The 14,422-nt window shown below is 40.1% G+C and overlaps 1 long non-coding RNA gene across 1 annotated transcript; it reads left to right on the top strand.

Annotated features, from left to right (window-relative positions):
* Positions 1-908: 908 nt before the first annotated feature.
* Positions 909-8,780, top strand: LOC120868030. The gene is made up of 3 exons (XR_005722123.1): positions 909-1,110; positions 2,350-2,430; positions 8,677-8,780. It is a non-coding gene; the product is annotated as an uncharacterized LOC120868030 (long non-coding RNA).
* The last annotated feature ends 5,642 nt before the right edge of the window (positions 8,781-14,422 follow it).

Genomic DNA, 14,422 nt, shown 5'->3' with positions numbered 1-14,422 from the left:
AGACCCACGGCAAGTGTGTCACTGATTCCAGAGAAGCTAATTACAAACACATGCATCCTTGTCTCCCAGGGTTAATGATTCACTCACATTGTTAGATGTGGACCCCATGGTTGGTCTAGTATTGTGTACAGCACTGTTTTGTGTACGTTCTCAACTCAGTCAAACCAGTACCAGATAGATACCATTAAATTCTGTTCCCATATATGCCCTGGATAGACCAGCCTTTTTCAGAGCCTTGTAGTCTTCCTCTTGTCTTTAAAACTCTGTTGTCTGAATATCTGCCTACTGGGGCTTTGAATTGAGGCATGTCAGGATTTGAATCCAATAATCATGTGATGCCAGGCAAGTTCCTTAAGTTTACTATATTCCCTCATCCTGAAAGTCGGGCTCAGGAGATCCCTGTTTTATAGAGTCACTGGGCATAAGTTAACAGTAAAAGCTCTTTAACAAGGCTCAAGGCTTAATAAAAAATTGCTGTTGGTTGTAATTTTGTCTGTTTCTCGCTAATCTCTGTTCACTTACTTAACAAAATCAGTATTACAGAATATTGCAGGGCTTAGTGTTAAGTTGATTGCACTGAATGATGATGGATCTCAGCCAAGTGTTATGCTCCCTTTTTATAAATACCTGAGTAATAATTCAAGAAGGCAGAGAAAAAGCAATAGGACCTGGGAAGAGCTACCTGTGTGAACTGTGTATTTGGAGTGGTACTCCTACAGTCCTGGAATATAAATCTTAAACCCTGTCGATCTGCTCCTTTTTGAAGACTCCAAGCCCCACAGCTTGACAACCACTTTAATTGGTTGCCAGGTCTCTGTAGACAAAAGTTGTCCTTTGCGCAATGAGGTTTCCTGTCTTATATAAACATTCCAGAGCTTGGCACCAACCTGTCTATTTTCAGTCTTCCTGGAAGGAACCAGCTCCTTTCTCCATCTGCTGCCCCCTCTCTGCCCCAGGCAACAGGCTACAATCTTGCCCCAGCCTTTTGACAGAAGTGCCAGCAGGAGACACCATCATAAAAGCATTTCCCTCCATCCCTGGTGTCCTTCCAGAGTGTCTCTAAGTACATTGTACTGTGGCCCTGGGGAATGTACAGGATGACTTTGGATGGTATCTAGATACTCTTTTCTTTTGAAGTTCCTTTTAAACTAAAATTTGTGTTTTTTTTTTTTTAAATGAAAAGCTGATCAAAGTCATGCAAAAGAATTTTCTTTTTTATGGTGAGTTAATTTTAAAATGGGCTTCCCTGGTGGCTCAGATGGTAAAGAATCCACTGCAATGCAGGAGAGCCAGGTTCAGTCCCTGGGTCAGAAAGATCCCCTGGAGAAGGGAATGGCAACCCACTCCAGTATTCTTGCCTGAAGAATTCCATAGATAGGGGAGGCTGGCCTGTAATTTTAAGAAACTTTCTCTTTTTTTTAACATTTTTATTTTTTATTGGATTACAGTTGATTAACAGTGTTGTTAGTTTCAGGTATATAGCAAAATGATGCAGTTATACATGTATCTGTTCTCTTTCAAATTCTTTTCCCATTTAAGTTGTTACTGGGTTGGCCAAAGACTTTGTTCAGGTTTTCCTGAATCAGCTTAAAAAACCTGGACAAACTTTTTGGCCATCCATACATAATATTGAGCAGAGTTCCTGTCCTTGTTGGTTATCTGTTCTAAATATAGCAGTGTGTACATGTTACTCCCTAATGATGCCTCCCCTCTGACCTTTAGCCCTGGCAACCAACCATAAGTTCATTCTCTAAGTCTGTGAAGAAACTTTCTCTTCTTAAAACAGTTTTATTTCAAGTTTGACAATGATGCATAAAACAGAATTGCAGGGCTGCACATACTTAAGTTAAATATAAGATTATAAGCTTGCTGGCTACTGATTCAGGCTTGTGGTCACTCACTGTGAAGACCCCAGCTTAGACTCTGAGTGAGGCAGAAGCCATTGGAAGGGACTTCTGTCTGTTTTGTCTCAACTTCTAAGAATGGTACCTAAACTAGAATAGGTATTCAATAAACAGGTATTGAATGAATGAATTCATTGAGTGTTCTGATGTGCCAAGCAAGGTGCCAGGAGCTGAGGCTTCAAAGATAAAGCTGATAGATAACAGTCTTCGTCTTCCTGTTGCTTATTAAAGGATTCATTCCATTTTCCCTATGACATTCCGTTGATTTCAGAATTCTTAAATGCTAGAGCATAGAATGTAAATATCTGTCATCTGAATCACCTCTCAGCCTCAGCTTTCTCACACTGACAAAAACTAAGCTTGAAAGCACAGCTCCCAAAACCTCTCCAGTGCTGGGCGTTCCCTGTTCCTGCCCCAGTCTCAGAATCTCTCCTTTTCCTTCCAGTGAATGCCCCACATCATTTTGGCCTCCATCCAGCTCTCATTCCTCCTGGGGAGACCAGGATTCAGCTGACATTCAACAACAGTGAACACTTGACTTTTTCACCCTGGGGATATGGCGCATTAGTCAGCCCATAAACATTTAATTTTATTTAGCTATATTTTATAAGCTGGCACATCATCAGAACTATCTCTGTCTCTCTGTTGCCTCAAGTGCCACTGTTTGAACATACCCATAATGCCTCTTAATTTTATGTCACTCTTTATTTCTAGTAAAACATGGGAACATACAGGGGAAAGTACGAAAGGCAGGTGCCGGGGGCCTAGCCTAGAGTGCTTCTAGAAAGCCTCTGGAGGAGGAAATGTGTGCTCCTTCTAGTGCAGCGGCTTTCTCAAAGTGATGACTCCCACTGGTAGTGTCCGGGGAGCGGTTCTGTTGGTCTGGAGTGGGGCCCTGGAATTAGCATTTTAACTTTGCACTGCAGTGTTAATGTGAAGAAAAGTACAAATAAGTGTCCAGCTCAATGAATTTTCAAACATCCATGTAATCAGCAATATTGCCAGCACCCCAGAAGTGTCCTGTTCCTTTTTCTTTTAATGTTTCTGTCATTGTTGTTGAAATATAGTTTATTTATAGCATCATTATTTTCATGTGTACAGCAAAGTAATTAAAAATATATACATATATTTTCTTTTTCAGATTATTTTCCATTATAAGTTATTACAAGATACTGAATATAGTTAAATATAATTCCCTGTGCTATACGGTAGGACCTTGTTTTTTTTATCTATTTTATGTTTAGTACTGTGTATTGGTTAATCCCAAAGCCCTAAGTTATCAATCCCTCTCCCCCACCTGGTTCCCTTTGTCACTGCCTCTCTCTAGCGGTTCCTATTATCCTGACTTATAACCTATAGATGAGGTTTTGCCAATCCCTGTATTTATATGAAAGAAAGAGAAAGTCGCTCAGTCACGTCCTGCTCTTTGCAACACCATGGACTATGTAGTCCATGGAATTCTCCAGGCCAGAACACTGGAGTGGGTAGCCTTTCGCTTCTCCAGGGGATCTTCCCAACCCAGGAATCGATACTAGGTCTCCCACATCACAGGCAGATTCTTTACCAGCTGAGCCACAAGGAAAGCCCAAAATACAGGAGTGGGTAGCTTATCCCTTTTCCAGAAGATATTCCTGACTCAGGAATTGAAATAGGGTCTCCTGCATTGCAGGTGGATTTACTTATATATATAAGTGTAAACTGTATTTTTTTGTTTTCTGGCTTCTTATATACTCAATATTATGATTTGTGAGATTCATTCATGTTGCTACATGTCACTACAGTTTACTCATTTTCATTGCGCTACGTTTTTATTATAAATATTATCATATTTATATTTTTTAGATTTATTCTGAGACTGATAATGGGCTATTGGATTGCTTTCAACTTGCAGCTATTATAAATAATGCTTCTATGAATATCCTAGTGGGTGTCTTCTGATGAATATCTGTACACATTTCTGTTGGGTGTATACCTTGCAGTGGAATTGCTGGGGCAAATCAGCATTGTTAACAAGCAACACCATTAACACCTCCCTGACTAGTGATTGGCTAATGAGGTGGCGGTGTAATTCATTGAGGCCAATACAACTGAGCCATACAACTAGACCAACAAGCAAGTACCATTTACCAAGATTAATTGGGTTTGAATACAGAAGATATGAATTGCCCACAGAAACTTTATAGTCTTATTGAGGAAAACAAAAAATAACAAAATAACAAACAAAAAACATAGACTCACAAAGCACAAATTGAAGAAAACACAGAAGAGAAAATAATGCAGACATGCAATCCAGATGCCTGTTGCCGTTTGGAGCGATACACATATACATAGCCCAGAGTGACATACAGGCTCCCTGTCAGAAAGATTTGGGGTTTTGTTTGGCATAACAATGTTTCAAAAATGGAGAAATGTTATAAAATATTTGTATTTCTGACTTCTCTTCAAAACTTAAGCTCCAGCAGCAGAGGTTCTGCCTTGTTGCTACATGGCAACAGCTGTCTAGATGTGGGAAATGACTGTCCCCTTTAGATGGATCATGTGGTACCACAGTCTACCACCATCCCCCCCAGCCTCTGTTGCCTCACGTTGGCCTTCTCTCATTTACATTAGCTGCCTAGTCCCTAGGCTAAAGAATTACAGTAAACATTTCCCCATTCAATATTTGAGTGAATTCCTCACAAGAACCCTGCCAGCCATCAAGGGCTTAACAAGATTGTCTCCACTTGGGGGCTGAGGAAATTGAGGCTCCGAGAGTGACTGAACAGAGTTGCACAACTAGCAAGTGGTGGCCTTCTGAGGTATTTTAAAATTGTGTGTATGGTTTTTTTATGTGAAGCAGTAACTTAAATAAATCAAGATATGTGTAATAAGACGTTCCTAATAAAGTTCAGAGAAGTTTTTTTTTTAAGGCATCAGAGGGAAAATGTTCTGTGGGCTAAAGTGGTCACAGATGTGTTTCCCCCCAGGACGGGGGATCTCATCTGAGCTTTGATGGATGACTGTGGAGAGGAGGCGTGATGCTGGCATTCTGGGCACGGGCTCAGCTGGAGCACAGGCGCAGCGTCGGAAGCACACAGTTGGGGCTGGGGTGGGGACAAACCCAAGAGAGACCCGGAGGCGTGATGGGAAATGACTGCTCAGCTGTGAGCAAAGGTCTTCACTTTGCTCTGTCTCCAGGTCCCCTGAAAGCTCTTGACCTCACTAGCTTTTGAGAGGACCAAAGGAAATTCTGTAAGCTCAGTTAGTTGTAGTTTATTCCTCCTTATTCAGATGAATAGCGTTATCCTGACGCTGGCAACCACACGAGAAACAATAGGTCTTGTGGTCTTACCACCATGAGGTGGATGGCTCATGCGCCGGAGGGGAGCTCTGAGCGGGAAACAGCCTGACTCCCCAGGGGATCTGACGTGGCGTCAACAAGATCTCCATCTTTCTGCCACAGCCTCTCAACCCTCCCCAAACCCTCCTTTTCCTCAACAGCAGGGGCGGCTTTTTATTCCATCTGAACTATCTTCCCCAGTCTTCCTCTTTAAGTTGTTTTCAAAGTGACTTGCAAGAAGCAGCACCCGTTTGGCAAAAAATATGACAACAAAATCTTCCCTTAGATGCCCCCCGCTTTAGGTCTATTCTTGTTATTGGTGAAGGAGGCTTTGATGCCTAGGAAGGGAGGCAGTGAGTGTTATGAAATCAGTGTGAGCTATAGCATCTGACCTGAGTTTCATCACATGGACATCTAACTGTGTGGCCTCAGGGAGCCAGTCAACCTCTCCAAATTTCAATTTTTGTTACCTGCAAAATAGGAAAAATAGTACCAACCACTCAAGGTGATGGTGAAGTTTCAAAATAAACATACAAAGTGCCTGGCACAAAGTAGGTACTCAGCTCAGTGCCTTTATTGCCATTCTAGTGCAAGGTCTTTATCAGAGGAGCCTGTGTATTAACTTACACTTCATGGGCGATGGGAATGGAGTTGGCCAGCATGCAGAGCACAACATTGTGGACATGTCAGGGGCTCAGTCTTCTCAGCTGACTTCCTAGTTTCAACTCTGTTAGTATAAAAGCTCTGTGACCTTGAGTAGGCTCCTTAACTTTTTTGAGTCTACCCTTCCATATCCATAAAATGGAGGACTGGAGGAAATTACCAGAATATTCACTCTGCAACTAAAATTTCAATATCTGTATGTCTATGATTGACAGCTGACACTTTCAGATTCTTTATTTCTACTGCCCCCTCTCTGTTCATTTCACACCCTCTTTCTGGAGGTTCATCTCCCTTGAACACGGGGATGAACACATGATTCATGTGTCACCTCCCTGACTAGTGATTGGCTAATAAGGTGGCGGTGTAATTCATTGAGGCCAATCAGAGGTCTTCCCTAGGATTTTTATAACTATGAGAAAAAGAGAGAGATTCCTCACTCTTGGAAATTTTGTAAAACCAGAAAGGTCTCTTTGGCCATGTGTTGTGCTGTAAGGAGAAAACACTTCTGCTTTAGGAAATAAAGAGGTGACTTTCGGAGACAAACAGAGCTGAGAGAAAACAGAAAGCAGCCAGATCAGCACAGGTGAGGCCAACACTTGAGTATCTGGACTGGGCACTTCTTGAAGCCACCTTCTCTCTCCTTGTCTTCCATATAGTGGATCCAACAACTTCTTTTTGTTTTTAAACTGCATGAAGTGAGTTTTGTCCCTATAACCAAAAGTACTCTTAACCTCTGTTACAGTCATGTATAAAATGTGTCTAAAGTCATAAGAGTGACCCAGGATCACAATAAAAGGACATCCTAGAGTCAGAAAGTTCTTTCTTCACTCCACTGACTCTCTTCATGGTCACCCTCTCCAAATACAAAGTTGAGAACCTGGTCTTGATAAGTGACATCATATGATACTTGTCTTTCTCTGTCTGACTTCACTTAGTATGATAATCTTTTTGGTCCTTCCATGTTGCTGCAAATGGCATTATTTCATTCTTTTTTCTGGCTGAGTAGTATTCCCCATGGACAGAAGAACCTGGTGGGCTGCACTCCATGGGGTCGCAAAGAGTCGGATATGGCTGAGCAACTAAGCATATAGCATTCCTTTATTTATATGTAGCCCATCAGCTTTATCCATTCGTCTGTTGATGTACATTTAGGTTGCTTCCATGTGTTGACTGTGGTCAGCCACGCTGTTATGAATGGTAGCCATTTTAAACAAAGGAAAAAGAAACAGACAGCTGCATTTCAAGTCTTCCTTTGTCACATGTGGTAAGTGGGTAATGTGTTGGACAGAACAGCTCTAGAACAATAAGTTCCATCTGAAATGATTATGAAAACATAAGCTATCTAGAAATAATTCCAACAAAGTTTAGAAGTCATATATATTTTAACACGAATTAACAAGTCAGTAAGGATTTCAAGTAGATTACTGTTACTTGGAGTTGCCTGAGGATATTCAGGAAATCAAGGCAGGTCACCTAAAGGGTATTGAGTTTCTTTTTAGGGTGATAAAATGTTCCAAAATTTATTGTAGAAAAGATTGCTCAACTCTATGAATATACTAAAAACCACTGAATTGTGTACTTTAAATGGATGAAGTATTGTTGTTCAGTCACTCAGTCGTATCAGACTCTGCGACCCCATGGGCTGCAGCACACCAGGCTTCCCTGTTGTTCACCATCTCCCAGAGCTTGTTCAAACTCATGTCCATTGAGTCAATAGTGCCATCCAACCATCCCATCCTCTCTTGTCCCCTTCTCCTCCTGCCTTCCTTCAGTCTTTCCCAGCATCAGGGTCTTTTCCAATGAGTTGGCTCTTCACATCAGATGGGCAAAGTATTGGAGCTTCAGCTTCAGCATCAGTCCTTCCAATGTGAATATTCAGGGTTGATTTCCTTTAAGACTGGTTTGATCTCCTGGCAATCCAAGGGACTCTCAAGAGTCTCCTCCAACACCACCAATCAAAAGCATCAATTCTTCAGCACTCGGTATGTGAATTATATCACAGTGAAGCTTTTCCTTCTCAAAAAGCATATTTTATCTAATCATCTAAGACAACGTGAATTGCAAAGGATGTGATTTTTTGATACCAGATGGAGTATAGGATGGGAAATCAGAAGCCCTCTCCTGTGACCATGGGGAGCTTCTGATTCCTCTTCTACTTACACACCTACCTACACAGTGTTATCTGAGATGATGACATGGTAACTCCCTCTTTCATGTAACAATTTATTGATCACTTACTATGGGCCAGGCATTGATCTAAGTGCTGGAATGCAACAGAGCACTAAACATGGTCTCTTCTCTCAAGAAGCATTTTCTAGTGAAGGAGACAAGCAATAGCTCACTAATTAAATGTAGTGAATGATGACAAATGTTAAAAAGTAAAGCCACATAATAAGTTAGAGAACACTGACTGGGGGACCTAGTACACAAACATGCTAGGACACGATATGGTGGAGGTGCTATTCAGAGAAGCCTCAGTGACAAGGTAATGTTTGACTTGAGATATAATATAAATGGACATGGTTTATAAACTGCAAAGTACTAAAGAATATTTATTATTGCTACTACTGATAACATAACTGAACCTGTATGGACTCTGCAAGACATCCCTATACATTTCGAATTGTATTTGTTATAAATTGAGTTGTGCTCTGCCCCCCCTCCAAAAAAAACCACAGGTTGAAGCTCTAACCCCCTAATGTGACTGGAGATAGGGCCTTTAAGGAGATAATTAAAGGTTAAAGGTCAGAAGAGCATGACCTTCATCTGATGGGGCCGGTATCCTCATAGGAGGAAGAGACCCCAGGAGTGTGACACATAGTGAAAGGGCCATGCGAGGAGACAGCAAGAAGGGGGCCGTCTGCAAGCTAAGGAGAGTCCTCACCAAAAACCAACCTGCCAGCACATCGAGGTTGGTCTTCCAGCCTCCAGAACTGCGAGAAAATTAATTTCTATTGTTGAAACCACCCAGTCTGTACTATGTTATGATGGCAGCCCTAACATTTCTTATTCTGAGAAAGCTTCTATATTAAACAGAGGAATTGCCTAATTTTTGAAGGTTTAAAAACCTTACTGTTTTGGCTGAGGAAGCTACTTTAGAGATAATTTTTTGATACGTAGTTCCATTTTATTGTACAATTTTTAGTTTTATATTATCTCAGATAATCCTTTACTTCTTTGAAATCCTCAACTATGTTAACAGAGAAAAGGGCGTCCAGTTTTCTGTCACTCTCCTCCGCTTAAAATTTCATTTATTGTGTTTTCTGTCTCTTTCTGGGTGAAAATTTCCTAAGATTTTTCTATTTTGCCTTTTTTTTTAAGTGCATAGAATTATTTATTAACTGTATGGTTATTTTTTCAGATCCTATTTTTGCTCTAATATATTTTTTATTTTCAATGTGTATATTTTATCATTTTGATAAGGGTTTGTATTGAACACTCCTCATTTATTTTTATTCTGTCTTATTTAATAATGAGAACATTTAAGTCAGTGATTTTAGTCAGAGTTTGGGTTTGCTAGTTTTCTGAAAATACTCTTTTTTCATTAATTTCCAAATTGTCAGTAAGTAGGCATTTTATTTCTCCTTTCCTCAGTATGTTTCTAAGATCTCTATCTTACATTTTGTTATTCATTTCTAATTTTATTGCACTACGCTGAGGATATATGACTCGTGTATTTTCAGTTGAAGTTACATTCTCAATGTGACAACATAGTCAATTTTTATAAACCTTAATGGATGCCCAAGAAGAGGATATTATTTCTTTATATAAATATACATATTGATTCTTACTAACTTTATTGTTCATATTCTCTCCTCTGCCTATTTATATTTTTTAACTACCCAATTTGTAAAAGTATATGAAAAACATTGTAAAATCTCCCACAATACTTGCCTACTATCCACTTCACCTTTTCCACTATATCTGTGATAAATGATGCATTTAGATTATTGAGTATTCTGTCTTTTCTGTGGGTTGTAACTTTTATCTGTACAAAATTGCCTCTTTTGTTTCATGAATGATTTTTGTCTCAGATTCCAAATTGCCAGGAAGAAGGCAATGGCACCCCACTCCAGTACTCTTGCCTGAAAAATCCTAGGGATTTTCGCTTTCACTTTTCACTTCCATGCATTGGAGAAGGAAATGGCAACCCACTTCAGTGTTCTTGCCTGGAGAATCCCAGGGACGGGGGAACCTGGTGGGCTGCTGTCTATGGGGTCGCACAGAGTCGGACACGACTGAAGCAACTTAGCAGCAGCAGCTGCCAAATTGCCAAAACATAAAAGTGCCACCTCTGATCTTTTCGTTTGCATTTTCAAGGAAAATCTTACTCATCCTTTTATTTCTAAGCTTTTCACTTAAATTACTTGTAGGTATGTATTTCACTTTCAGTCTTAACCTTTGTCATTTAATTGTGAAAAGTGCTGTTGACTTTCTTTTGAGGAAGAAGGCTTTGTCTTTTCAAAGAACTGTGAGTTGCTTTCCTAATACAGTACCATTTGACTTACATTGATGAAGATTCCTCTGGTACTCGGCATTTGATCCTCTATTGAGGCTGGTTTCTGTCTTTTTCTTAGTTTTCGTTAAGTATTTGAGCACAAGCTGGCAGATACTGTGTTGAGACATGCAGGCGGATGCCGTTTCAAATTAAAATTTGCACAGCCAGATGTTCACGTGTCATAAGATAGTAACATAATAACTTCGTAACTTAGCACACAGGCATCAAGACACAGCTGGGATTGAACTCTCAAATCATGATTTCACCTTTGTGTCACTCCGGATTGTTTTCCCCCCAAGTAAGCCTGATACTAATTCAGTACAGCTTAACGGGTTTTTATTGGCCTGCCAGGCCCTGGACTAATTATCAGTTTTTTATTCCCTTAACAAAAGTGTACTGAACAGTTGCATTTACTGGGCACTGTTCTGAGCTCTGGAAATGAAGTGAGGGGATGAGACAGCCTGTTTATATCCTTGTGGAGAATACATTTTTAATACAGTACAAAAAAAATAACCAGTTAAAACTAATTATATAATTCTAGATAGTGATGTGTGCCATGTGGAAAAATAGAGTGAGAGCATAAAGGATGACAGGCAGATAAAGGAGCTGTTTCAGTTGAGGTGATCTCTTCCCTAAATGACATGGAGGAGAGACCTGGAAGAAGTAGAGGAGCAAGGGGAATGCTGGGCCCAAAATGAGCCAGGCAGAGCACACAGGGTCAGCTCCAGGGCCCTCAGACGTGAATGCACGACCGCCACGAATGAACCTGCCAGCCCTCTTGTGATGCTCAATCAAGATTCAAAACCCTGGGCAGAAGTTGCTGAGTGGCTGCTCCTGGTTCATATGTCCCCACTCTGGGATCCAGAGGGAAGAAGAGAGAGGGACGATCTGTCATGGCTCTCTGGCTTCCATCATAGGAGACGCATCACATGCAAGTAGTGAGTCCCCTAAACAGGAAGAGAGTAGTTGCTAGACAGCGACAGTGTCTACTTCGGCTTACTCTTGTAGCTGTCCAGCATGCCTTACCAAGTTTTATTATGTTTTAATATTCCAGCTGACATTGTGCCACCAAATCCCATAGAGCCACAAACATGCTCATCCACTTCCCAGAGGAAAGCAACGCATGGTTTCTTCAGCTCCTGCATCCCCAGCTCAAAGTCCAGGACTTCTGGATCATGACTATTTCACTAAGTCCGTGGCACTGCATCTCAGTATCATGAAACCTTTGGATTTGATTGCAGAGTTAATCACCATAACACATTCTATATAAAAATAGTATGGGAAAGAAATAAGGAAGAGAAGGGAAATTGACAAATACAACATGTATAAATGTTGTTGTTCAATCACTAAGTCATGTCTGACTCTTTTGTGACCCCATTGACTGTATAGCCCATCAGGCTTCTCTGTCTGTCAGACTTCCTAGGCAAGAATACTGGAGTGGGTTGCCGCTTCCTTCTCCGTGGGATCTTCCTGACCCAGGGATCAAACCTGCATCTCATGCATTACAGGTGGATTCTTTACCACTGAGACACCAGGGAAGCCCAATGTATAAATATATGTGCATTTTATTTTAGAAAGATATTAAAGGATACTGTTTTCCAGAGCAATTGAGCCATTTTACAGCCCCACCTGTAATACATGGGAATTTCCCCAGGTCCTTGTCAATGCTGGTAATTGTCTTTTTTTTTATTACAGCCACTCTAGTTAGTGTGAAGTGGTGTTTCATTGTGGTTTTAATTTGCTTTACTCTAATGCCTAATGATGTTAACCTCTTTTTATGTGCTTGTTTGTCATCCATATATCTTCTTTGGTGAAATGTGTATTCAAATCATTTGGTCATTATTTAATTGGGTTATTACTGAGCTGTAAGAATTCAAGTCCTTTATCAGATAGATGATTTGCAAATATTTTCTCTGTCTATTCTTTCTTATTGGTGCTGTTTGAAATATATACATTTAAAATTTTTTATTGAAGTACAGTTGATTTGCAGTGTGTTAATTTCAGCTGTAGAGCAAAGTGATTCAGCATATTCTTTTTCATGTTCTTTTCCATTCTGATTTGTCTCAGGGTATTGAATATAGTTCCCTGTGCTGTACAGTAGGACCTTGTTGCTTATCCATCCTATATATAATATTTTGCATCTGCTAATCCCAAACTGCCAATCCTTCCCTCACCCACTCCCCTCCCTCTTGGCAATCACAAGTGTGTTCTGTTGTCTGTGAATCTGTTTCTCTTTCTTAGATATGTTCATTTTGTGTCATATTTTAAATTCCACATATAAGTGATATCATATGATGTTTGTCTTTCTTTTTCTGACTTACTTCACTTCATGTGATAATCTCTAGGTCCATCCATGCTCCTGCAAATGGCATTGTTTCATTTATTTTTTATGGCTGAGTAATATTCCATTGTATATACATACCATTATCGCCTATATCTGCTCATCTGTCAGTGAACAGTTAAGTTGTTTTCCATGTCTTGGCTATTGTAAATAGTGCTGCTATGAACGTAGGAGTACATGTATCTTTTCAAATTATAGTTTTGCCTGGGTATATGCCCAGGAGTGGAATTGCTGCATCATATGGCAACAAAATTTTCAGTTTTTTTGAGGAACCTCCATACTGTTTTCCATAGTGGCTCTACCAATTTACATTCCCACCAGCAGTGTAAGAGGATTCCCTTTTTTCTACACCCTCTCCAACATTTTGTAGGCTTTTAAATTATGTCTATTCATACCAGTGTGAGGTGGTGCCTCATTGTAGTTTCAATTTGCAGTCCTCTAATAATTAGCAATGATGAGCATCTTTGCCTGTTCCTATTGGCCATCCCTGGAGAAGTACCTATTTAGGTAGGTCTTCTGCCCATTTTTTTTTTATTGTTTTTTTTGTCACTGAGTTATATGAACTATTTGTATATTTTGGAAATTAAGCCCTTGTTGGTCACTGCAAATATTTTGAAGTGTATATATCTTAAATTTTGATGAAATCCAATTTGTCAAATGTTTTCTTTTATCCATTGTACTTATGGTATCCTTTCTAAGCATTTTCTTCTTTGTTCAAAGAAGATAATTTTCATGTAAAAGTATATAATAGATTGGAAGAGGAAATGGCAACCCACTCCAGTGCTCTTGCCTGGAGAATCCCCATGGACAGAGGAGTCTGGCAGGCTACAGTCCATGGGGTCGAAAAGAATCGGACACAACTAAGCCGCTAAAGCACATATAATAGATACATTTTTTCTTCCCTCTGTACCAATTTTGAATGAGCCCCAAATTTACGATGGCAACAGTCTTCTAATCTAGTATCTGTTTGCAGGATAAAAAGTAAGTCACTGGCTGAAACTTTTTGCTCTTAGTGCAGCCTAAGTCTTCAGGCCATTATTGGGTGAGTTTTTCTGTCTCTCTATACTTTCCATCTGATTTCATGGATAACTTTCCCCCAGTGACTCACTCCTATAGCACAAAGAAAATGCTCCTTTTTTTGGAGATAAAGGTCAAGTTTTGCTCAGCTTCACTGAACCTAAAATGTGACAGTGGAAGATGAGAGGCAGTCACATTTAAGAGCCCATCTGTAAAGCCAGGTAGCATGTGAGTTTACTGCTCTGCATCTTACTAGCTAAAATGATCTCAGGCAACTTTAGTGTCTCCAAACCCCAGAAGGTCCTTTTATATTAATAAGATGGGGACAGTTATAGGTAGGCTAGACTTGCCCTTTGTATACTAAGCCCTCCGTCAATGTCAGTCATCATCATTGTAATCATTATTGTCACCTTTACTATTTAACTAGAACCAGCAAAAAAGAATCTCAAAGTGTCAGCTTTATGAAACTTCTTTTGAATCTCAGTTTTCAAGATCCTTAGGAAATCAGAGATATTCCTTGTTACTCAGTGTGATTCCTGGACCAGCAGCATCAACATCAGGGGGAAGCTTGTTAGAAATGCAGGATCTCAGGCTCCACTCAGTTCTGTTGACCTGGGATCTGCATTTTAACAAGGTGTCCAGGTGCTCTGTGTATACTGTACAGTTTGAGAAGCACTAGA

The sequence above is a fragment of the Oryx dammah genome, unplaced genomic scaffold (genome assembly GCF_014754425.2).
Source record: "Oryx dammah isolate SB20612 unplaced genomic scaffold, SCBI_Odam_1.1 HiC_scaffold_9, whole genome shotgun sequence".
NCBI classification, from domain to species: domain Eukaryota; kingdom Metazoa; phylum Chordata; class Mammalia; order Artiodactyla; family Bovidae; genus Oryx; species Oryx dammah.
Note: the sequence above shows the minus strand (reverse complement) of the source record. Positions and strands in the feature narration are given on the sequence as shown.